At 41.0% G+C, this 26,138-nt stretch overlaps 1 protein-coding gene across 4 annotated transcripts in view; it reads left to right on the top strand.

Annotated features, from left to right (window-relative positions):
* Positions 1–3,592: 3,592 nt before the first annotated feature.
* Positions 3,593–26,138, top strand: part of MTUS1 (microtubule associated scaffold protein 1) — a 117,265-nt gene continuing 94,719 nt past the window's right edge. For 3 of the 4 annotated variants that reach the window (XM_048303114.1, XM_048303113.1, XM_048303111.1), the window contains exon 1: positions 3,593–3,687. The gene's annotated coding sequence lies outside the window, so the exon portion shown is untranslated. Of the gene's footprint in view, positions 3,720–26,138 lie in introns of all 4 variants that reach the window. The other variant, XM_048303112.1, reaches the window with a different exon arrangement.

Here is a 26,138-nt window from a genome sequence, read left to right as displayed (position 1 = left end):
TTGGCATCTAAAGCATTTAATTCTTGAGTTAGGCTTCAGTGGGGTCTGCACTTAGATTTTGGCATTTTTCAAAAGCATGACAGGAGGAAGGGCAGGTTCTCTCAGCAGCTAAACAAGCAGATATAAGGCCTGGAGGGTAATGAGGACAACAGTGAAGTCCTATCTGACACTTCCCAGGAAATTCCCTTCATCACCAGGCCAGAGGCTAGCTGGGAAGAATGTCTTTCATTGTGCCTGCTCAAAATCTGTTATTCTGAACAAACTAATCCACATTCATCGGACCAGGGAAGCAAGGCATCACTTTGCAATGCAACAATTAAGGTCCCTAGCTGGGAGCAGGGAAATTTAAATTTCAATTCCTATTACAACACTGCTTTTCTAGCCAATTACCATATAATATTAAAGTACACAAGCAACCATTAAGAGTCAGGAACAGAAACTGACTTCCCTAATAACCTATTCAAAGCCATCCATTACCCTGGATACCAGCCGGACACAGACTTGGCCATCCTGTGCTGCTGCATTTTTACTGTTATTGATACTCAAGTTACCTGGTACCATTTCAAATTATTTATACCTGCTGCAATCATATCTATTATTAAAGACAGACATATATTCTTCTTGGAGTCTGAATGTATTTGGAAGTATCTTTCAGAGGCAGTTGTGGAGCCTACTCCTGACTACTCCTACTGACAAGAAACACGGAAAGAATATAAAAAACTCTGTTCATCCATTTATTCCCTTTCCCATCTATTCTGATATTCACCTCTTGCTTTGGTGTCTGCAATTCTTTCCCATGCTTTATTCTACTTTGTGGTCCAGGTTACTTTTCCCCTCGTCATCCTTTGTCTTTCATTTCTCTTCCTTATTTAAGTGGTTTTGCCTTTCTTCCCTCTTTTTTTCTCATTTCCTTCCCTTCAATTTCAACATTCAAAGACATGATCCTGCAGTCTTCCTCCTACATTTATGAAACTCAAAAATGCAAGGACCAGAAGAGCTGAGGAAGAAAAAAAAGCAGAGAAGCAGAAGTAATTATCTCATTATTATCTCTTTTTAAAAGAATCTAAGTATCTGATTTTCAGTTTGATTTTTTTTTTCCTTGATTGCTGCTGTATGAAAGGCCTAGACAAACAACAAAACCTGGAAAAATTAAAGAGCCATCAGAGTGGAATGGTTGCAGCAAACACTGAATGAACTGTGATCTTTGGCAGGATAAAGATCAACACCACAAGCTTTCAGCTGTAGCGATCAGTCGATACTTTCCAGACCATCCCCACGGTGACAAAGACAGAGGCATTTTTAAGTTGTAATTGAGATTAGCCTTGATACATACAGTTGGAGCCATGCCTGTGAACTTTGCTAAAAGGCTGGCTATGTAAACTATCTATCATTCAGTTTCACATGAGCAGTAATCTAATGACACCACAAAAATCTCACTATGTCCCTTGCTCCACACGTTCAACCACAGCAGCGGACTCATGCCAGGGCACTTCAGCTGTGCTACTGAAGTGTTTGCCTCCCAAGGTCTGGAGCCCCATATAGACTCTCCTGGGGAGCCCAAGTTTTGCACAATGCTCAGTATTGTAGCCCAAAAACACTCCTGCTCTGATCCAGCTTACTAGATTTGCAGTCACGTGCTAACTGAAAATCCATACATAATAGTACTGACTCCAGCATGCTTTGGATGAAGCCCATAAAGACACGCAAGATTGCTTTTCACGGATGGGAATATTTTGTTTGTTACTACTAAGCTAACCACAATAAAAATAAATAGTTCTCTTTCATGTGGTGATGAAACAAAGCAATCATGCTCTATTCCTTTTTTAATTATTAGGTTGAAAGATTCAGTGTCTTCCTGGCATGTTTAATTCTGAATCATATTCATCACATATATAAATAGCCAGCAACTGTATATAGTAGAGAAGGGCAAAGAGGCAGGTCAGGGAATTAGCTTGATGTCAAGAAAGCATTTCCTGTGCAGTCACCAAATCTGTCCTGGATACAGACTCCTCTGTTGGCATACAGGAGGCCTGAAGGCTACTGTGCCCTCATACACCAGACTTGCCAGGTAAGCGTCTCCAACCTTGCTGGCATTTGGAAGCTTCTCCTCAGATATCACATAGGTGTAACTTACTTCTTGGGGCTTTGTAATAATGAATAAAAGATTTTTCCTCTCTGCCTCATGTTATGGGCATTGCCACCACTGTGAAGAGACAACTTTAGTGCCGAATCCCCAGCAGCTAATCCACTGGGTCAGGGAGACTACCACAATATGAACCTTCTCCACTGAAATCCGAGTGGACAGATCCTGGAGGGAAGTGCTGGCTCTACTACCACTGAAATCCAGAATGTCAAGCCTAAATAAGTGGCAGCAAGTAATACCATGGACAGAGTGCTTAAAAGAGTTACAGCAGAGTTAAAAGTTGTAGACAGTCACTAAAATCACACACTTTCTATCTGGTTTGCATTTATAAACCACTCTGCATAAACACAATCTTAGGCCAAGACTATCATTGCACAGCTTAAGCCATCAAGAAAATTATGCCTGAACCTCCTGAGACTTTTTGTTGTAACCTGGACATTGCCTTAGCATTGCTGTACACTGTTTCGCTAACCTCAGACCCATGGCAGCTCTCAGCTGACTTCACAGAATCATCGAGGTTGGAAGAGACCTTTAAGATCATCAAGCCCAACTGTCAACCCAGCTCTGCCACTGTAACCACTATATCCTATCACCAGGCGCCAGGTCCAGACGCCTCTTAAGCATCTCCAGGAGTGGTGACTCCACCGCCTCCCTGGGCATTGCAATAGGTTGCAGGAACAAACTTCTTTTCCACGCTCCCTCATTCGTGACGGCAGCAGTGGGCACGCGAGGGAGCCAGCCGCCTCCCGCAGCAGCCCGGGGCGGGAGGGATGGCAGCCCGGCACGGCGGGGGCAGGGCCCTGCCGGGAGAATGCGGCCCGGCCGGTCCAGGCGCTGCCCCGGGCGGGTGATTTAGCCCGGCTCTCCAGCACCGGGACATCCCACGGCTTCTCACCCCGCGCGCCGGCCGTGAAGCCACACGCGGTTTAGGAACTGAAGCGAGGCCAGGCAGGTTTTGTCGCCGTCGGTTTTGAGTTTGAACCAGCGCACTTTGCCCGGCTGGACCAAGGTCACCGCCTGCCCCGGCTCGGCCAGGGCCCCCTGTCCGCCGAGCCCCGCGCCCCCCCGGTCCCGTCGACAGCCCACAGGAGGAGCGGTCGCCTCCCCGGTTGCCGCGGCCGGATCCTCCTCCATCCCGTGCGGTATTTTTAGCCGCTGACCCAGTTCCCCCGCTCGGCTACCTGCGCCTCTCTCACCGCCCGGCCGGGCCCCCCCCGCCGACAAACGCACCGCGCAGGGCCGGCCCGGCCCCGCTGCCCGGCCAGCGCCAGGTGAGCGGAGTGGAAAGCGGGGCTGCAGCGGGGCAGGTGCGGCCGGAACACGGCGGCGGAGCCTCGCTCGGGACGGCCCGGAGAGAGCGCGGGGCTGCAGGAGGGGCGCGAGAGCCGCGACACCAACCCGGCGGCGCTGGCGAGGAGCGCACGGGCTGGTGCGGGGCCTCCGCGGGGGCGGAGGGGGGCGGTGCCGGCGGCGAGAGCGGCCGCGGCGCAGTTTTCTTCAGCGGCGCCCGATCTACAAGTGAGGGGCAGCGTGTGAGCGCCGCCGTAAGTGCTGACTTACTGTCTTTTACAGAAGTGTGAGTGCTTCTCTTTCTTCCCTTCCTTTTCTTTCTCTTCTCGCTCTCTCAGCGAGGGCTTCCCGGGGCGGCCGGATAACGGGGCACGGGAGCTGAGCGCGGCTGGGGCAGCCCGGGCGCCGACGTGCTGGCGGGGGAAGCGGGTCACTGCCGCCGCTCCGTGCTGCTCCAACTCGCTTTCCTTCTTTTCTCTTTGGGCATTCCCGCCCGCCACGCTTCCGCGGGCCCCGGCGAGGTGAGGCTGAGCCGCGGCCTCGGGGAGCAGCGCAGGTGCGGCTGCAGCGCGGCCCGCCCCGAGGGGCCTTTCCCCTGGACCGCGGGGTCACAGCTTCGGGGGGCCCAAGTTGTGTGTTTGGAATTTTCGGTATTGAGAGATACGGAAATTGTATATTGCTGGCGTAGCTTTTTTTAATCTAGGTGAGCACTGACACCGTGCTTGATACGTTTAAAATGCTTGCTCTTGTGCACCCGGGGTGCTTTGGTCCTGCCCGACAAGCACGAACACTCCTGAGATTTTTAAAGGAGTATTTTTAATGGTCTCTCGTCTGCTTGCTGCTATTTATACCTTTCAAGGTTGGCGAGGAGAGCCAGAGTTTGAAAAGGACATTGAGCTTTAACTTGATACCATTGTTCCAAGGCCAAGGCGAGAGAGCACAGATATTTAAAATAAAACAAAACAAAGAAATGCCCAGAAAACAACCCCATGAAAACACCCTACCCCTCTGTTTTTCTACTGCATGATCAAAGCAGAGAACTGAGCATCCCCTTCTGGTTCGGGTATGTAGGTGATGTTCTGTCACGGGGTCTGAGCCTGTGCTTTGGTTTTATTATTTGTTTGCTTTATGCTTACGATGTGATGGAACAGTACAGCTGGTTAAACCCCACACTGGGGGATTATATGAAAGATGAAAGTCTCACACTGTGGCAGATGCATGACTTTCACTTAGGTGAAATAAATAATTACTGGTCACTGCCTATGCATTGTAAGGTCTTAAGTAGCTGTAATGTAAAATATTAGCACTAAGTCTAATGAATTGGATGATACCTATGCTGTTGAATATATATTCACAGGTGATCAATTTCTTTCTTCTTTTTCTGAATTAATTCAATACACTGTAACACTTCTCTTCCTAATTGAGGAGAGGTAAGCTTTTCATATAGTGAAACTTAAGTTTTGGGAATAGAAAAGCTTTAACCTTCAATACCTATATCACTAAGATTTTCAGAGTGGATGGTGATAACTAATATGATAGGTCTCTGTATCTGGATTGCTAAATAAGATTGGTATTAAAAATTGGTTATTCCTCGTGACATGCACCCTGCTCTGGTGGAACTTCAGAGCAGCATTGCAGCGGCTGGCTCGCATGACTGTAGCCACTGGGGTTAGCTTAGTTCTCCTAGTGCTAATTATCGTGGGTGAGCAATAGATTGCATTTGAGCTCTGTTTTTATGGAGTATAATTGTACGTGTGGTAACAAGGCTGTACTAAAAATTCATATAGTCACTTTTAAAATATTGCAGAGCTCTAACTTCTGGCTGAGATCAGTCTGCTTCAAAACTGTGGCTGAAACAGTGATCGCAGTCTGGTAAATCTGATGCTAAAACTTTACCTAATATGATTTTCCATTCAGGGTAAGCATTATTCTGTATGTAAAGGTTCCATATGTTGAAAATATTTGAACAAATGTTAAATTTTTAGTAGCTAGCCCCTTAAATGGGCTTCATGATCTTTCTGAGCAGTTGCTATTCAGTAAATAGAAAGCCATACTGTTGGATGCATAACTGTTCCTTATTCTCGTGTGTTTTACTTACAGCTGAAATCAATATCTGAGAATTGACTAACTGCAAAAGTGCAGTGTCAAGGCCTTGAAGAAGTCAAGATTTGACTGAGTAATGACACTGTAAATGCATTTGGGGCTTCTGTTTCTAACTCTTCCATTTTCTGATTTCAAACTTCCGTCTGCAACCACATATGGAAGAAGTGGGTTTCTTTTTTAGGCAGAGCCAAGGTCTTGTACAAAAATGTCAACTTTAAGGAGGCTTTTTTAAAAAAAAAAATCTTGTAGGACTTACTATTGAGCTGAGATTTAACTTGTTGGGTAGCTAATGGCCTGAACAATCTAGCAAAATAATTACTAAGATTTGTTATAGGAACTGTGGAATGCAGATTAGCCAGCTGATAGTGTGGGACTTATTTTTTTGTTTCTTTAAAAATAAAAACACACTTATGTTTTTATACATATATATGTGCCATGTACATGTATAAATGTATATGTTTTGTATAGAAATGTGGCATATTATATATTCATATAAGATGCTAAAGTGTACCACTGTTGTATTTTGATTGTTTGATGTTGAGAGATAATTATGTGATCAGAAGTGCCACGTGTGGTATATATGATTCAACAGAAGCTCCTGAAGTGATTGCCTGCCCTACATCCCTATTTCTGTTCCAGTCACTTTGTTCTATTTATTCAGTTTCATGATGCATCCTGATTTACTGTTTAATTGGGAAAATCAAGCATTTTTAGTTGCTTTTACCCCATTAATTCAGAGGATTACCCGGTGAGTTTGTGGAATGCTCGTTCTATGGAGTAGTTTGGAGTTAAAGGTGGAAGAGGAAATGCTCTTTATTCTGCTTTACTTGATTGCAAGAATTAGTGGTTCTTCAGTGTTTGTTGTGTGGAACTGGCACAGTTTGCTTTATGCAAACATTAATGTGAGAATGATAACAGCCTACTTCTTTCTAAGGGGGTGCTTGCACTGTGGAGTTTTTTCCTTTTCCTAATTGATGTATGAAGATGTTTTTAGACTCAGTAGTTGCTCTGATGGAGCCATGGGAAGAATTGTTTTCTGCTTTCCTATTTTCTCTGTAGTTATGGACATGATTCCACAGAGTATGCTATGCATAGGTATGCTTTATTATCTGACAAAAAAGTCAGTGCTAGTTGATAGTTTTGTGTCCTCCAAGTAAAAAAATAGTATTAATTATGAGTCCTAGTATTCTACATGAGTGGGCTTTTTCAGTACCAAAAAGTTATGTCAGCATTTAAATCATACTGTTCCGTGGGAAATTTCCTTTTTCCCATCCCTAGCACCTATCTTAACGTCAGTTTTATTTCATGGACTTCTTCCCTTGAATGAATTGCCTTAATCCTTTTACACTAAGTTACCTCAAACTGCTTTAGTTACCACTCTGGTTTTTGCATCAGGAAAAACTGAAGCTGCTGTTAGTGGATGACTTTGATGTGATCTGTGAGTTGCCCACTTGTATTGACCCCCCCCCCAGTCTCTGTTGTTATTCCTCTTTAGATGGTTCCTTTACGTCTGTCCTTTTGTTTGGCTTTGTCATAGAATTTATTTTAGCCCTTCCAACTCAGCTAAGTTGCTCTCAGCAATCTTCAAATATTGAAACATTTCACAGCTATTTTTCTTTTGCAATCTTAGATAACTATTTAAAAAAATGCAAACTAGCTCATTTTTGCATTTAATATAAGTGTGGATATATGGATTGCAATATGGTAATTGTGCAGGGAAATGAAACTAGTGCACTCAAGGCACTGGGAGTCGAGATTTTGTAACCCACACTGGATTTTGATGAACTAGTTCCTAGTGCAGACCCCTGTGAATGTGGCATACAGAGGTTGTCTGCATGCTCAGAGTGACAGTGGTCTTCAGCTGTACAGCAAAATCCCTGAGGTGGGGTAAAACAGTTGGAATGTGTGTGGTGTAGCACTTCATTCTAGTGGCTAGTATTCCTAGTATCTCTGATAACTTTTACTCTGTACTCTCTATACTGTGTCTAACAGGAAGAAATAAGACAAGCTTTCTTCCAGAGTCAGTTTCCCTTCTGTGATTGCTCCATTCATGTCGTTGAAGAAGTGGACAAGCCTTCTTCAAGCAAAACGAGAGTATTGAAGGAGGAATTGTCATTACTATGAAAAACATGGTTGTAGATACATTATATGTTTTTTTTTCCTGATCTCCTGTCAATGTATGAGGTCCATATAGTGTGTTCTGGACTTGCTAGTTTAGTTTGATGGCATTAGCTGACATCAGTGAGGTCTGGATGGAGTGATCTGTGAAATGGTGCTCCTTTTTTCTTCAGAAAAGAGATCAGCTGTAAGCCTATGTGGCTGGCCAAAAAAGAAATTATTTACGTCACTGGGCTCCTAAAAGAGTGTGATTGTACTCTTGGATGAGTGTGAGTAGTTGCAAGTGTTAAAGACTGCCTTTTGCATCCATTCATCTCCTGTTGGCGCTGTAGCTGCCTTGTCATGTCTCCAGTGTTGAAATGCAGCAGACTGAGTAATCTTGACTGAAGAATATAAAAAATAGGAGGATTTTGCTGCACCATCATTCCAGGAGGGTTTGGGAACTAAGGATCTGTATGCCATTGGGCATTCTGAGAGCATCGTGGTAAAGAGTATGGGCTGATGAATAAACTGCTGTTAAACAAGAAAGACAGTGACTTGTCCGTTAGCTATGGTTTGTGTGCCCATTCTCACAATTAACATGATCTGCCTTTCTTATTTTATTTGCTGTGTACCTCTATGCTCCTGGTGAGTCAAATGTGATTACTCTTACCTGAGGATGCTAAAGGTAAGACAGTTGGACTATTTCAAGACCATGGTGTGAGACCATTTTTAAACTGGAGGTATAAATGGAAGATGCTGCTGTGCTGGCTTATGTATAGCACACATCCTCTGTTAATACATAGTCTACAAGAGTCATCAGTTCTTGGACAGAGTCTGAGTTGCTTGCTCTTAATATCTGATTCAGATGTTCTAGTGGCAGTGAAATATTTCTTTTACTGTGATTATTAGAGGTATTTGAAATACCATTGATGTGACTTTAAAAAGAAAGGCAGGAAGTGCTTTCATAATATTTTCCTCAGGTTAGTATTTTTCTTTAAAAAGTGTTTGAATTTACAGAATTACAGTTTTGCTGGGAAGTACCTCTTTCCAACCTCCAAACCGAAGTAGGACTACACCCTGTGCTAGATCAGGTCAGTCATGTCAGGGTGCAGCTGAGTCTTGCAGATCTGTAGTTGGAGGTTCTGTAATCTGTTTTGGGTATTCTAGCAAATAACTTTGTTTACAGAAAGAAATAACTTGAACTAGGATGGTTGATGAGCCATTTACAGGATTATAGGCAAGTGCTGTTATCGAAGTTAGTTGGCAGTTGTAGCCGGTTTTGGTACTGAACTCTTACAGGTCAAACACAGAGACTTTCAAGAAAATTGATTCAAAGTAAACTGTTGGTGGCCCTTGCCTCTGAAATGACACTGATCAGATGATTCATTCTGTCCCTGAGCAGGACCATAGCTCTTTATTGAAGTTCTGAATTGCAAGAAGATTGTAGTTCTGCAGTTTTCTGAATGCTGGTTCCTGCTCTAAGAAGTTCTCATATGCTCCCCTTTAAGCCTGTCCTTTCATCCAGCTAAATGAAGTTTTGATGTGTCAGATGTATTTAGCATTGCTTTTAGTTTGAGAGGAAAAAATCTCCAAGTTTTGTGGGAGAAATTAGCATGAAACTTGACTACTTTTAGTGGTATATGGTTAAATGGTGAAAAATTGGAAGACTGCTTTGTGGATATAAGTAATAGCTTGATAAAAAATTATTCTGTAGAAAAGTGGCATATATACAGTGTGTAAATTGGAAGTATGTCTGTCTTTACAAGCTTTATTTAAAATTTTTGGAGTTCTGGTAACCAGTGCTATGCAGTGCTCTGTGGAGCAAAAGCAACATACACAGCTGTTGTTACTTTTAAACTGTGTCCAGTTTTAGAGATGTATAAAGGATTGATTGGAAACTGTCAAAATTGGATATGTTTCTCACTTTGAGTTGCTTTCGTTATTTTCTTCTCCTGCTTATTTTATTACTTTTGATGTCTTGAATTCTGTGTTATTTAATGTCACTTCTCTGTAGTGGCAGTATTTCATACTGGTAGTTTTCTTGTGTCTGTCTTGACCTTTAAGTTGCTCAATTAAAAAGACAGCTTATGGCAAACTCATTCACCATGAACATTTGGAAATAACTGGGGTAAGTGTTCATTTTGGGAAATGCTGGCTGGTACAGAAAAAAAATACGCAGCATGCATCCCAATATTAGGATTACTTATATCAATATTACTTCACCATTTAACTTACGAAGCAACATAAAACTTAATAAAGTAAAATAGTGTCAGGATGTTTTCCTCTTGAATCTTTGTGATGTTCTTTTGGGAAAAACTGAAGAATAACTTGAAATTTGGTTTGAAAGGCTTTTAACACTCCTCTCTGTCACAGGCAGTGCCTTTTTGGACTATCATGTCATCTGCAATGATGTCACTTGGAGATTAAACTCTTCTGGTATTTTATTGATGGAGTTTTACCTGTTGCAAAGCATGAACTTCCCTGACACCTTCATTACTAGGCTTTTATTTAAATATTTGTTAAGCCTTCTACTGATTTGCATTGGTTTTGTTCATACTTAAATTGTGCTCTTTGGGGTTAGCAAACCTAAATGTCACAGTTTCCAGAAAATGCAAGTTTTAATGAGTCCCATCATTAAATCAGTGTATACCTTTCCCAGAAACTGGATAACTAAATGTAATAAAAAGTGAACTGTTGCATCTTGATTCGCTGCCCACATTTGTCTGAAAGCTGACTTTTGTTGGTGAAGGAGCTGACAAACACATTAAAGCTCAAATAAACCCAAAACCCACTAAAGTGAAAGGATGGGTTGTTTGAAGAACTAATTTTTGCAGCAAGATGTATGCAGTATTAGGGTTGTCCCTGTGGAACGTAAAAACTAACTTCTGTTCATGTTCCTCTATCTTAGTTCCTTGGAGTATACGTTATGCTCAGCATTTTGGACTGAAATAGTGAGCTTGTTCAGCTGGCCTCTGAAATTAGCACTGAAATTGTCTTCTCATACTGTTTTTCGGCACAGAGATCTAACCTGGCTCATTAGAAAATCTTCTGTGGAGATTGCACAACTGCACTTGGTGTGCTTGAGAAAGCATCTTCTGTTGTCTTTGATGCTATGTTCAAGGTTCTCCATGTAAGGCTCAGTGCAGTTTGCTGCAGGTGATCCTTCCTGCTTTTTTGTTGTTTTGGTTTGGGGTTTTTTCTGTAAAAACGTTGGTTGAAACTAGATGGTGCTTTGTCCATCATTGCATGTGGACTTTGTGATTCCCTGTAAGAGGATTGACAGCTTTTGGTTTTGCAAATGTGCTGGTATTCAAACCATTACTGGATTATTGTATGGCTCTCTTTGACTCCCCCCTTCTTTCTGGTTATTGCTTTGAGAAGAAAAAAAAAGAAGAAAAGGAATGCTTATATTGAACTGCTCCTTTCCACCGTTTGGACATTAGTCTTTCAGTCCTCAGTGTACATGATTATTTCAAACTCCTGGCTGAAGCTCTTAATGGTCTTGTGGCTTCTTTATTGATGCTGTCTAAGCAGGTCAAGCATTGACACTGCCTCCACTGTGTCCATCTCGAGTTGCAGGACAGTGCACCTTCGATACTGCTGGTTGATGCCTGTGTGATGCAGACCATTTCTGGAGGTACTGGCCTAGCAGTTCTTGGCAGCATGAGCAGGCTCTGTCTCTTGCAGTGTGCTCTCATCTGATGTGTGCACTGGTTATTGCTTTTCTCCCATCAGTCATCAAGGATCTTAAAACCATTACTCTGTGGCTGACTTTTATCTAATCTTGGGAAGCCTATTGATTGCTGTTCCACTGTTGCAATCTTACCTAATTGCGCTAGAACTGGCTTGTCTGCGAGTTTCACCTCTGCAAGACGCCCTAGGTGCTGACTTGATCGTTTTATTACATTGTAGATATCTAGGAGGTGTCTACAAAACTTTGCAGAAATTTGGTGTTTCTTTGTGTTAGTACTATCTGAACAACTCCCTGTTTCATGTGTGCTCTCTACCAGGTATTTTTAAGTGGGCAGCCTATATGGTGCTGTATCATCTCAGCTATACTTCAGGTGTAAGTTTGCAGGAGCTCAACTCTACTCAGATTTCCACTAAAGAGAATGTTATTTTGTATGCTTTATTTGCTCCTCATTTAGTGCTATGAGCCAAACTTACAGAACTTTATTCTTACTGCTTTATCTTTCAAGCAGTGTGGAAGGAACATGGATTGATTTATTGTCTGTGAAATCTCATCTTTTTCAGGTCTCTATTTGCAGCAGCAGCTGCCCTCAGCAGCGTGAAGGTGCTGAAAGAAAATCTGTCGGTATGATTTGTAGTTCATATGTATTATAACATGTGACACAATTTAATGAATTTGTTGCCAGAATTGTCTGAGAATAATTCTTATATCACATAGGAGGTTACTTACTTACCACATACTTTTTTTGATGCTGTGAGGGTCATTTTATTTGTTGCTGAGTTTCGGGTAATCAAATTTTTGTATCTACAGGTGGATTGCTGGAGTTGTTCCTTTGCAAGCTTTCCCTGAATGAAAGGAATTCCTCAGATATTTTGGTCTGTTTGCGTCCTTACTTGTGTCTTGGTATAGAAGCGTCTCAAAACTACGGATGTTCCCTGTAGTGCATCTGTGTTTCCTCTGCTTTGTGTATTGTCATAAACAGTTCACAGGACCTGTTGAGGAATTGTTATAGTTGAGTATTATGAAACTGAACTGTCTGGGTGTTGTCTCCTGACAGAGTATTATAATCAGCCAGAGGCTTGATGCCAGGAGATAATAATGGCTGGTTCTGCAGTCGGCATAGGTGGGTGGCCTTGGGCAGTTGGATGCCTTTAGGTATTTGCACTCTCGGTATCTGCCTGGAAGGACAGCAGAGGCTTGCCAAGCAGTTGGGAAGCTCACCTACTTTAGCATGCTTGAATCTGTAGTAACAGAATGAATGTTCTTGCTCTGCTCTCATCTAATGAATAGCTTCTGATTTGAAGTTGTGCAGACCACTGCTTCACCTAAGGATTCTTTGTGCTCTGTAGATCCTTGATATTCCAGTAGCAGGTAGTACAAACCTTGTGAGCTTGGCAGTTTTCTCAGGAGATTGGACATCCTTTTGGACATTCACTTCATTATGTATACTGCTTGTGGTAGAAGCTTGCTTCTACCTTATTGCACAAGCAGACAGATCAAGATATCTGAGCAGTTTCTGTGTGTGGTTAGGACTAATTTTTACATTTCTTTCCTTGCCTTGAACTTTTTTGGGTTTGTGTGCCGTAGCTTTTGTGTAATAAAATGTCCTGCTGCTCAGCAAGTGGGCTCCAAAGTCAAATACCATAAAGTCAGTCTTCTGCATTACAAATTTCTCACAGGTTTCATAATAGTTGTATTGGGCATAACTAGTATTTATTCGTGCTTCTCTGCTTTAATCAGGCCGCATCTCAGCACTTAAGAAGTTAGTAAGTCTGGTTCCAAATTTCAGCCATCTTGAGCTGTAGTTCATTTAATACCTTAATTGCAAGGTGATAATTGACTAAGAGCTGTCTTCAGCTTCCTGCATGCGGAGGCTGTATTATTAGACCTTCTGAAGTCTTGCTAAAAGCTGCCTCTACTGAAAGATGTGTTGCAGCTTTAGCCATTACTTTAACAAGAAAAGTATTGAACATGTTTTTTGTTGTTGTTGTATTGGACTAGTAGCTTCCCTGCTTGCCCAGACAACTGTTGGCCAAGTGCTTCAAGCACAAGGCAGTGGTGCATGCCTTGTTAGTTGGGGTCCCTGGATGTTTTTCAGCGTTCAGCTTTTTTCACCTGTCCCAACCTAGTGGCGATGAGTATTGTAATTCGTCCCCTTTGTGCCCAGCTATCTTTATTGCAGTGTCTCCTGTAAGCTGAACTCCCAGTATCACACAGCTCACACTGCTGTTGTGCTGGTTTGTCGGCCTTACTCTACCAACAGTGTGTAGTCACAAACACACATTTGTAAAAAATGCACTTTTCAGACAAAATAAGCACTGTGGAGCCTTGAAAGGAGTGACTGTAGTGTAGTCAAAACTGAGAAGAGTGAAAGTAAGAAACTGCAGTGGTTAGAACAGCACTTCCAGCAGAACATTTGACACTTCAGTGGTGTAGCTTGGCATGTGGGCATGCCTCCAGCATTTACTCTCCTAGGGGGTACCCTGTTGGTAAGGTGTCACCTAAATATAGTAAGCCTGTGTGGTGGGGGTGTTTTTTCCCCTGCAATGGGCTATTTTCAGTGCAAAGTAAGCAGGAAAGCTTTGCCTTCTACAAGGTCACTCCATTACAGGCTTCCAGATATTTCCAGTTGTTTAGTTTTCTTATTGAAGGCCATGTAGAAACTGTGGCAGACTTTGAGATCAATATTTCCATTCTCTAATATGTAATGGGATGCATATCATTGATAAAAGAAGTCTGATTCTGTAGAGGTCATTCCATAGTATCTGCATAAGTTATATTTAGTTCATGTTTCTATCTGATTGGTGTCAGAATAAAGCTACTGTTACAAACTGCTTGCTTATTTATAAATGCAGAGAATGCAAGGTTCCTGTAGAGGGGCAGCCTAGAATTTTTTCTTAAAAAAAATGGAGTGGAAAAGGTTTCTAGGAAAAAAAAAAAAAATCAGTTGCAATGTGTTCTTGATGTCTGGTTGATGATAGTTTTGTTTTGCCAACGAATGGCTTCATATAAAAGTAGGTTTGTGGTTGTCAAATGTAAACACATTTAGATGCTGTAAAGAAGTTTCTCTCATCTCCAGGACTAATGATGGTCTGCCAGTAGCAGAAGGTGGCTTGCAAAAGTGGTGGGCTGGCTCCTTCCCTGCACTTCTTGGGATGATCTTCTACCCCCAGGCCCCCCCACACTTCCCGAAAAAAAAAAAAAATTAAAAGTGCAGTATTCATGTCTGTCCCTTTCTATTTACTTATGAGTGAACACTTGCAACAGTGTACAAAGGGGCATGTCCTTGAATCCCTCAACTGTTAATAGCCTTTCAGTGTATGTGTTTCCTTTTCTGTTCTTGTTTTAGAGAAGTCTTAGATGGCAAATTTCTCTTATTTTGTGCCTCAGAATAGCATTGAATAACTCAATAATCATACAATCTATTAAGTGTAGAAACCCTGTGTTTTTTCATTCAGCAAAAGAGTAGCATTTTTAAACACAGAAGAAGTAGTGAGGAAAAGGGAAAATGTCAAATGATGTGCGTCTGTCCACTCTTGTGAAGAAGGCTGTCATTGAAGTGATTATGAGTACTGTAGTATCTTTTCCATGCTCTTCAGCTCTTTCAGAAATTGCTTTCAGAAAGAGGCAAAATGACCTTTGTACTCAGTGATACTGCCCGGAGAAAAAATTAATCTCTCTGGACTAACGGCTGCCTTTCTACAAACCAGTGACTTTGAGGTTAATGTTTAAATATTTAAATGGATTTGGCATGTTGCCATTTAAGTGGAACAGAATGTGCTTAACCCTGAAACTCAAACAGTTCCCTGGGTAGCCAAAAAAATAAATAAATTACTCAATAGTGCAGTGGTCTGGTAAATTGAAAGATTATAATTTAATGCTAATCCTGAACAGGGGTATCCTGAAGGAGGAATATCTGTCTGATTTTTTCTATTTAGTTGAGGGGAATTTTTATGGATGTTATTAGAACTTTTTCCAGAAGTTCTTAGGCTAAATGGTAGCACTCATCTGTGGGTCAAAGTCCAGTATAAACAAGTTCTAGCGTAGGGTAGTAAAAATCGTCCTAAAGGACACTGATCTGCATGAAGGAACCTTAAACTTGTTGAAAACTGGGTAACTTGCTAAATTCGGATGATTTTATTTTTAGTTCTCTTTCTTTGGGTTGGAACGTAAAGGTTAAGCAAAGGTTTGATGCATGTAAAACTCAAGTTTAGTTTGGGAGTCTTGATAATTAGGACTTGAAATGGAAGAAGTTAAAGAAGAAAGGTAAGAGCAAGTGCACCTGGCATTCTTCACATCTCTAGGTTAATCCAGAGGACTGGGTTGCCAGTGTCTGGAAAAGAGGTGGGAGCTTTGATCCTGACACTGTATTTCTAATCCAGTCAGATTCTGACCTTAAGCTTACCAAGAACTTTGCTAAAAGGATCCCACTCATTGGAGCATTTTCTGCTTCTTGTGCCAGATGATGCAAACCCAGGTTTTCTGCCAAATATCCCAAGGATTTTCTCATTTTCTTCAAATTTTACACTTGACTGCATGCTCTCAGTAGTTGAGAGAATGAAGCAGTGTAGAAGGCATGCTAAGGTAAGCTGGGCTGGACAGGAGAGCCAATCTTCTTTCCTCATCTTGCTTTTTTATACAAATCTCATGTTCAGGTTAAACAGGTATGTGAATTTTTTCAACATGTATAGATGTGAAACCTCACACTTTGGACCTCTTAATGAAAATAATTATGAATCCCATAACTCCAAACCTATGAAAGAAGTATTTGAGGCTGCAACAACTTCCCAGACAAGCTAATATTTTACTTAACTCTGATTAAGTTGTGTGGTATTTGTATTACAGCACAGAAGTGAAATTGTCTGGGCCAGTGTTAGGTGTTTGGTTGAGCTCATGTTTGCATCCTAAAGAAAGGAATGATACTGCAAATGGCTAGCACAGAATTCATACATCACATACTATGATGGCATTCATGTGAACCAAAGCAGGGGTTCCCCTCAAAAATGGTTAGGAAATCTGCACAGCAGCAAAAAAGCATCCTCCACATGAATGCTACAACTCTAAAACTGGTATGAACTACTTACTCTTTTACATCACCTGTGTCAGTAGTTGGAGACAATTTAATGATAGTTTAATGTATTTGGTGATTTCCTTATAAATGAAAAAAAAATTTCTACTTAAATAACTGTTTAATGGGCCATTTCAGGAAGGGAGGACAGAGAGACTGCTTTTGGTTGACCAGCCTCTTCCTGCTGGTGGTGTAGAGGTAAAGGGAAGATCAAACCAAAGAAAAGTTTACTTTTGAGTGCTTTATAGAGGGGTAGCAAAAGGACAATCTGTGTTTCATTCAAGAAATAACACATTAAATGCCTCAGCTGGAAAACTTTTAGTAGGAGCTTTTAGGATGAAATTTTTAAATGTTACTTCTGAAGAAAAAGGCTCTTTTCTACCCCTTGTGTGTTAAATTAGATGAAGGAGAACAATGTGTTCAAACTGTCCCCTTAATTCTCAGAAGATTACAGTGATCTGTGCCTGGTGCTGCTGTGTGAAGTCAGCTTGCTCCAGCAGCACTCTTGAGCATCCTTAGTCTAGGAAAACTTTTCTTTAGGGAAAAGACTCTAGCAGTCAAAAGTGGTAGTCAAGAAACTGGAAAATCTTGTTCAGGAAAGCACGCAGATTGCAGATTTAATCAGTTTACAAAATATGAATGGATAGGTCAAACAGAAGATACATTTGGATCTGTTCTGAAGAGAAGAAAGAGGGGAGGTTGTTGGTAATCACTTTTTTTACAGGGTGCTATTTGGGCTACATTTAAGTAGAGTGAAAATATGCTCATCTCCATGAGGGAGATTGTTACGGGCAAAATGGGGAGTAATGAAGTAGAAACATCAGTCTAGAGCTCAGTATTGACTAACCTTAAAGTGCAGCTTTTAAGAAATCCTAAAAGTCATAATCAAGCCATAACAAGTTCAACTAGGGACCAAGGAAAGTCAGGTAATGATGAGGTGATGGCAGGCTTGGCCTAGCAGGGGAGGAATGGCCTGTGTGTGCAAGCTTCAACTGTTGCTGATTTTATTTTGGGGCTGGTGTTAGCACAGGGTTGTTAGATGACTTTGGTTAACATACCCTGCCTTGTCCTTTGTGCCAGCTGAGCAGCAGCAGGATTTACCACCCAGTGATTCTGAGTGCAGAATGCTTGTGCTCAGGGTGAGGTTCTTCAGACTGAGTATTCTTCCAGCCAATAGATATATACTTACTGCTTTAGTTCCTTCTGATTTCTGTGTGTTTGTGTGTTGTTTTTATTTTTCTCGGAGAGATCATAGAATCATGGAATGGCCTGGGTTGGAAGGGACCTTAAAGGTTATCCAGTTTCAACCCCTCTGGCATGAGAAGGAGTATGTTTCATTAGACCAGGTTGCTCAAAGCTCCATCCAGCCTGGTCTTGAACATTTCCAGGGATGGGGCATCCACAACATCTCTGGGCAACCTCTTCCAGTGCCTCAACACCCTCACAGTAAATAATTTCTTCCTAATTTCTGATCTAAACCTACTGTCTTTCAGTTTGTAACCATTCCCCTTTGTCCTGTCTCTACATGCTCTTGTAAATAGTTTCCGTCTTTCTGATAGGCTCCCTTCAGGTAATGGAAGGCTGCAATTAGGTCACCCTGAAGCCTTCTCTTTTCCAGGCTGCATAATCCCAGTTCTCTTAGCGTTTGATGATTATAGCCTGCAGATAGCTATTCCAGGTGGTCAGCTCTCTACTTTTGTATTAATTTTCTGGTGTAGTGTTTCTCTGATGGTAAGCACAGTGAACTAGTAGTCAGTATTTGAGGCTGTGAGATGGGATCTCAGTGACAAACTGACACTGTGTAGTGCCAAAGTCTTGGCTCTTTCAGTATCACGTTCTTGCCCTGGTAACTCTATGGAGCTGTAGTATGGTGTGTGTTAGGTGGAGTTCAGAGCCTGTTGCCATCCACTTAAGTTTTGCAAGGCAGAAAGAAACTTGGATTTGCCAAATGAGTTTGACACCTTGAAGAACTTAAATGCTACAAAGCTCATTGGTATAGAGGGGTTGTTGTCTAAGAACATGGGATAGCTGAAAGAGTTGTTTCCTCATCTGAGAGCAATCATTTTATTTATTTAGTCTCTATTGCTAAAAGGATGTCTTAGTAGTGTAACTATTGTCATATATTTCTCTGTAGGCAAAAGAGTGAGTTGATGCTTTATTCCTTCTTCCATAATGGTGCATTTTCAGTTCTCACTTAAACATAACTGCATCATTTCTTGTAATAGTTTTGTATCACCAACTGGATGCACATTATGCACTGGATAACTTAGATTCATAACCTCTTTTCTGAACTATTGGAGGTTGTTTTTTTTTTTTTTTAAAGTGATTTTTTGATTAAGATATTTCAATTGGCTTCATTCCTTATATCTTGAAAACCCAGTCTTTGAACTGAATAAATTAAATGAATGCAGAGAAATTTCTCAGTCAAAAAGAGAAATTATCGTGACATGTTTAACTCTTCAACTCTTAAGTTTGTGCACCCAAAGGTAGTGGTTTGTCTGTGTTTAAAACATTGTCAGTAAGCACATACCACTCAAATGGCTTAATTTAAATTATGAATGTGTTACAATGGAGTTTAATATAACCATGGTAATTTCACATTTAAAATGACTTTGTTAAAGTGTACTTGTTTGTCTTTATTGCAACTCTCTTATTCCCTGAGGAAAGAAATATTTTCAGAGGGTATTAGTTTCATATAACTAATGTATTCTAGTTTTCCTTTTTTTTTTTCTTCCCACTTTTCCTGCAATGCTGAATTAATTTAGAAGCCTAGAGTAAATAGGTATAGCAGGAACTTACACACTTCCAGGTTAATTATATGATGTGGTTTAATTAATTGAGTAAAGGAAAGTCTTCAGTGTTTTAGAAGCACCATATTCATCTTTCCTTGCCTGTAGCAGACAGGAGTTAAGAGACTGCAGTTTATGTCACTTAGAAAAGGTGAGGGAGAACTGTTAGTGCCGTAGGGCAAAAGTGAATAATTGTTTGACGTGTTGCAATGTGACTTTTCCAAACAACTGTTCTTTTTTTGGGCTGTCTGAAGGTAGGCTAAGATTACATTTATCCAAGCTGCTCTGCAGACTTTCCAGTATTAAATTCTCTTCTAGGGAGCTGTATGTTGTAATTTGTGATGCACGGGGGAAGGACAATGACAGTGGGGGAAACGCTTGTGTGTGTTTCTCTGTAACCTGGAGCGCAGGGTCAATGTTTCACCATCACAGCACCTGTATGCTCTGAGCACCCAGCACCTTGTGGAGCCCTGTGCAGACAGCACTCATGGCAGGGGCTGCAGAAGCTGCTGGGCACAGCAATTGCTCTGAAGTAACTGTGTAGCCTGACTGTATTTGAGTTGTGGTAGCCCAGAGCTGTATGAAAACAGCAGTTTCTGGTTTTAAAATCTTATGAGTTCCTCAGTTGCAAAAAAGTGAGTTGAGTAAGTCCCTCATCCTCTTACTTCAGACCTGGCCAGGCAAAGGTGTGCTTACTTTGTTAACTAGAGGTTTTGTCTCTCACTGTGAACATCCTCTGAAGTGTTACAGAAAAAAGACCTCTTTGCAAATATCATTTGTCAAATTTGTGAAGTCCTTGTCAAACCTGCTCTCTGGAAGTGTTGGTAGCATGCAGGGAGCTTTTGATGCAGGGCTGGCAGAGCGTCTAAGGAAAATTCCTCAGCCTGAGCCTTTCATTGCTGCGTGGCTGAACTGATCTTTGAAAGTTGAAATCTCATGAGAGGACTCTCAGTAGTCTAGCTTCTATGGTTTTATTTTGCTTTGGTTTTTCTTCTTCCCTTGCTCTCACTGATCACTTGTGCTCTGCTGTATGCTACTGAGGAGAGCTTTTGATGACTAATCTAATTCAGCCTTGACTTGTCTCTTTTAAGAAAGGCTTGTGTTTTGACTATCATAAGTAGTTTGTGGGGTATGTTTCTTTCCACAGTGCCCTAGTGTAAGTTGCTGTTATACACCAAATAACTTTCCGGATTTATTACTTGAAGTTGTCTGTTCCATAAACATAGAAACATGCTTTTATATGTGTCACAGTTTATTCTTTACTGCTTAGAGGTTGAAAAGATTATTAGCATTTTCTGAAGCTGTTTGCTTAGAAGTGTTTTAAAGTAAATCTTTTAGTTGTAAAAATTACGTAGAAGGTGGTAATATTTGTGAGTGAGGTTTGGTGGCTTGTACTGAATGATAAGCATGTATTATCATTGATTTAATGTTCCCTGGTGTGTTAAATTTTACAGCTAAAACAGAAGTGTTAGTGGCTTCTACAGTTAAGGCTAAAAACATGCCAGGCTGGGAGACAAATGCCAAACAACCCCCTTCAAGTAGTTTCCGTATGTTGCTGACACATCATTTCCTGGAAGGCTGATTGATGTGTTGGCAAAACTAGTATAATATGCCATTTTCTATTAGAAGTTTAGAAAGAGCAGTCAAGTTCCAGTTCTTAAAATGGAGAGTTCAGGATGATAAAGGGCCTCTACTTAGTGGGTTTTTTGGTATTCTCAGTATTTGAAGTGATCTTTGATCACTGATCTTTGCATACTAAGGTTTTGCTTTTCTAAGTCTGTCAGATCTTTTCTGATCCTGCTATCTTTAGCTAAGCTAAAATACTGAAACAGGATCTGCCAGTATTTGATTTCTAAATTAAAAGGAAATATCAGTCAAACCTTTAAAGGTGATAAAGGAAATGTAATTTGTTTCTCTTTATGGAAGGGGGGAAGACTTAAACCTAGAATGGGGAAAAAAAGAGGAAATTACTATTGTAAAATGTATTCAAGCCAATACAGTTACTGACTTGAATGGATTATTGAATTGTAATAAATATTTTGTTTGTAGGCAGGAATAACTTAACCTACAAACAAGCATTCCATGCTCAAGGACAGAGTTCAACATCGGGGGCAAGAAAATCAGTGACTGTGTAAAAATTCATAGTTTGAGTGATAGTGGGCTGGCTGCCCCTTGCTGCCTCAATCCTTTGGTGATTCAGGGGTTTTGTCAAGCAAACAAGTAGCCACAGCTTTGCCTTAACTTTTAGCTCTATTGTGATTGTTTCAGGAAGAAAGGTAAAAAACCCCAGACTCTGCAGGAGGAAAGGCTGGATGCAGCAGTCTGCATATGGATCTCTGTTAGATAAAAGTAAATTATTTCTAAAGATATCCTGGAAGTAGCTTTTGAAGGATTGTAGTGCAGTGATAATATCTTAAATTTATGATTCTCTTTTTTAGGTTATTTAGCAACCTTTTAAGAATAGTATCTATTTTCAGTATTTTATCATTCTGACCCTGAAATGGTAGAGGAGGAATTAATTTTGTTCCTGCATTTCTCTACCTCACATCTTCACCTGTGGCTTTCTGTTGTCATAGAGTGGACTGGTAGCAACGTTTTTTCCAAAAAGCTGAAGATTTTTCTTAATAAAATGTCTTTATCTTATTGATGCTGAAAGGTGAAGAGTGCATGCAAGACAGTGCATGTATGTCAGGAATAGTGTCTTAAACACTTAGTCAAAGTGGAAGCTGATGCTCATTATCAGGTGTCCATCACAGCGAGGCAGATTTCGCCTGTAGCATAGTGGGCTAACATCTCTGGCCAAAAGGTCTGGAAAAGCACATTAAGCTGAATGTGCTTAAATATTTAACAAAACTACTGTGGACTCTGACCTAAAGCCCCTTCTGTGTGTAAGCACAGATATGTTTTTCAAACTGAGAAGGGGAAATCATTGTCACAGTTCACTAATGTGCTGCTTTTCATTTCTCTCCAAACCAGATTAATTTCCTCGGCAGATGGAGTGAAGGAGAGTGCAGGCTGTGGAGGCAGTGATGGGGTCCACAAACTTTGATCACTACTATGATCTGAGGGACCGTGGGATCTGAAGTGATTGCATAGTGCCGACTGTTGGCCAGAATTATATGATTCTTGTGCATCTTGTCCTGTTCCTGGTCACTCTGCTGTAGATGAAGCTGTCTGTGACAACTCATTCATGTGCTTGTAAAGCAAATGTGCCCACTTGTCTTGGAAGTGAGGCCTCCTGATTTCCAGCTTTCAACTTGACTCTGATTTACCCATGAGGCTTTAGTTAGTGAAAGTAGGTGATTTGTATTTGCATCAGTACAGTGGCTGAATTTTGTTCTGTGTGAGAAATACACTGTTGCCACTAAAGCACTTAACCAATACCTGAAAGTCTGCAAGTGCCTCCTGTCAGAAGCAGCTAGTGACTGGTATTTCTCTGTATATATTCCTTCTAAATAAGCATGACAGTACTGGCATCTTGTTTCTTTCTGAATATGGTAGGTTATTCAGCAAAAAGTGTTCTTGTGACTCTCACTCGCCCCTGACTCTTTCCCCCCAAGTCAGTAGTCTAAAAGCCAGCTTTGCCGTTCTCCTCTGAGTGAGGACTTCTGTTGAGACACCCTTTTCCAGAAGGGGCCTTTACTTTTCTTCCTATGTTGACCAGAACTTTCGGTTTTTTCCTAAGCACCTGGAGTGTGTGAACTTGTTGAGGTTTATTGTAATTGTGGGGAAGATGTGGCAGCCTGTAGTCAGGAGAGTCTGGTATTGGGGGTGTCCTGTCATCCTGATGATATTCTTTGTAGTTGTTACTGTTCAAGTCAGAGTGCAGCTGTGATTGCACAGCTACATCTGCTTGGTTGTTAAATCTGCTTAGGTGGTTCATCTTGTGTTGGAGAATCTGTCCTGGACCTCAGCTGGCTCTGTGCATCTTGGTAAAGAGGTGGAATGTCATGCCAGGGCTGTCAAACTCTTGTAGCTCATGTAATATGGGAGACATGAAACTTGGCAGTTTGAAAGAAGTCTGGTGGTGAGACCACAGGAATGTTCTCTAAGTTGATATTTGGTTTCCCCTTCCACAGTTAACATTTTGGATATATTGATGACCTAGGTACATGCAAGATGGGTCTGCCCAGGCCATGGGTGAGTCTATGCAAATACAGACTTCTGCTCATGGTTCTGGTGCTGTAATTTCAGTTAGCAGAGCCTGACTTTGGCTTTGTATTGCATAGTTTGATTCAGAATAGAATCAATTCACCTGCAGTTGGTTTGGGATCCAAATTACTTGCTGATCTAACTGTTGATTTACATACATTTGATGTTGAAAACTTAAGAGGGATCTTAGTAAATATATTTTGTGTTATTTAAAGAGTGAGAATTTTATAGTTAAATCCTAGAATTGTATTTTGTCCTTGTAGCCTATAAATGAGTTACACTTTATATCAAAGATAAAGGTAGAGATAGGCATCTGAATAATCAAGTTAACCTAACTGCAAGCTCCAGTGTATTTTTGCACTGAATCAGTGGCTGTGGTAAGACTTGTGATTGTTTTGTTAAATAGCTTTTAAAATCTATTTTTCCATTGTGTGGTCATATAAGCAGCATACAGGTACTGACATACAAATAAACCTGAATACTGAGGTTTATTCTATTTTATTTCTGCATGTGGAGTCTAATGCTGAGCAGGCTTGTTGAAGTTAGCACAGTGTAATAATGGTGTTTCTTGTCTTCGGTCTATTCCATGCAAAATAACTGAACCACGTGATAGGATGAAGATGTAAAAATTGGCTGCTAAGCTGGTGCTTAGCCAATCAGGAGAAGGCACCGATGGCAGCAGTGTTCTTGTGTTAGGAAAGATTACTGTTTAAACCAAAACATGCTCCCTAGCTTCTTGATATGTGAATGCCACTTTATTCTCTCTGTATAAGGCTCTTTGCTCTTTCAGTGGAGTCTGTGGGAATGTCTCAAGTATATTGGAGATACAAAGCATTCTCACAGAGTTTCCAGCCTCTCTGTTATAGCATGTGATTGGCTTGGATTTAGTTTATATTACCACCTGCTCTGTGAAATTGCAGTTTCTTTATAGACATGGAATTGCATGTTTGTATATCTAAATAATTTTTAGGAATGAGTGTAGCTTGTCCACAGCACTTAAATTTGTTAGGAGCCAACTTTTAATTTGAAATGTGGATGGGAATAATTGAAAACTCCAAATACTCAGTCTTGTTATGCAGACTTGAAATTCAGGGACACGGTGGGGAGAAACACACATCGATTTGGTGCGACTACTAAAACAGAGGTGGGTGGTAAGCTGGTAGAACTTAAAAATTTTAGAAACTGGAGGTTTAAGCAGGCAGTTGCTCTTGCTTCTGCCTTAGGTGGGGAGAAGAAAATTTTATGAAACAGTTCAGGAGACTTTAGTACAGTTTAATATTATGAAAACCTTTGTTTTTCTACCTTTCACACCTTCCATTCTCTGTATTGCAATGATTTGTGAAGAAAATAGACAAAGGACTCAGTCTAACAATTTCTGTTGTGAAAGGCTTGATTGTCTGACGCACAACTTGATTTTTAGATCAGTATGTATGCCTACGTAGAGGTTGTTTACCCGTTATGGGATAATTTAAGAATACACATTTTTCTCCTTTCTGATTAAAAAAAAAAAAAGTTTTTTTCTTAAAACCTTATCAGTGGTCAGAAATGAAGTACTCAGGGCACCAGGCAGTCTGTCATGTGCAAGATCAGAAGAGCAGGACTAACTTGAGCACTTAGTACTTGCCCAAAGATTGAACCTTGGCCTCCTGCATGACAATTGTTCCAGTTCCTGGGTACTAGCTTCCCTTCTGACTTCTGGCATACCTAGTTTTGACTAGGAACTTCCTTGTAGGCAGAAGAAGTTCAGCCCAAGGAATCTCATTGTCACCACCCTATTCCTAGAACTGTTTTGCAGGCTACTGTTCCTTGTTACTTCTTTCAGCAAACTTTTGAACTATTTTAAATCTAACCACCAAATACTGCTTTGCAGTCCTGAAGGCTTTGCTGTAGCTGGACTTTCCAGAGGATGGAAGCAAGTGGTTTCCAGGTGCCAATCCCTTCTACCCCTGCTTCTTGTGAGGCAATTTCCTCTGGAGAAAGTTCCTAATGCAGCATTAATTGCTTGTAGTTGACATTTGTGAGCAGCGTACTACCCAAATGGCTTGTGAAAACACCGCTGGTATGTTTAAATTGGCTCAGAGAGAGCAGAACCCCAGTGGTGGATTTGAAGGGAAAACATCAAGGTAGAAACAGCCTCCTTTTCCAGGAACATCCCGCGATATGTGATGAAAGAGGGAGAAAGCACTCTTAAATAGTCTCTAAAATTAGAGAAACAGAAATGAGAGATCCAGTGGATCTTGTGGATTCTCCTGGATGTTCTGCTCAGCTCAACTTTTTTTCCCTCAGCTTTTTGCACTTAGGGCTATGTATTTTCCTAGCAGGAGAAGCTTAATGACTTTTCCCCCTATTTATTTTTTAGGATTACTCAGCACTGGGTGTGTGTTTTGGTTTGGGTTGGGTTTTTTTTGTTTTGGTTTTGGTTTTTTTCCCCCCTGCCCCTATGTAGGCAACTCTATTCAGGCTGCTGCAGCATTCTGAGATTTCATTTACCAGAGGAGTTGTATCAACAAGCTGTGCATGCAGAGTCCTGATTGAGCAGGACGTGAGGATCCTTGTTTGTGCACTGTGAATTGGTGGATTTCTAGATGGAAATTTAGAAACTGTAGCATTATTGGCAAGCTTTGTTGAACTTGCTGCTGGTAGAGGAAATAATTCCATCATGCAAACTTAAACAAACTGAGATTGCTTTCAAAAGGAAGTTGGTTACCCTTCACAGGACAGTATTTGGTTGTGCAAGTTTAATTAACTTTTACTAGGTACCTGAGCATCAGTTTTTTGATAATTTTTTTTCCAACAGTGTTT

This window comes from Corvus hawaiiensis, chromosome 5, assembly GCF_020740725.1.
Source record: "Corvus hawaiiensis isolate bCorHaw1 chromosome 5, bCorHaw1.pri.cur, whole genome shotgun sequence".
NCBI lineage: Eukaryota > Metazoa > Chordata > Aves > Passeriformes > Corvidae > Corvus > Corvus hawaiiensis.
This window is presented reverse-complemented; position numbering and strand designations above follow the sequence as displayed.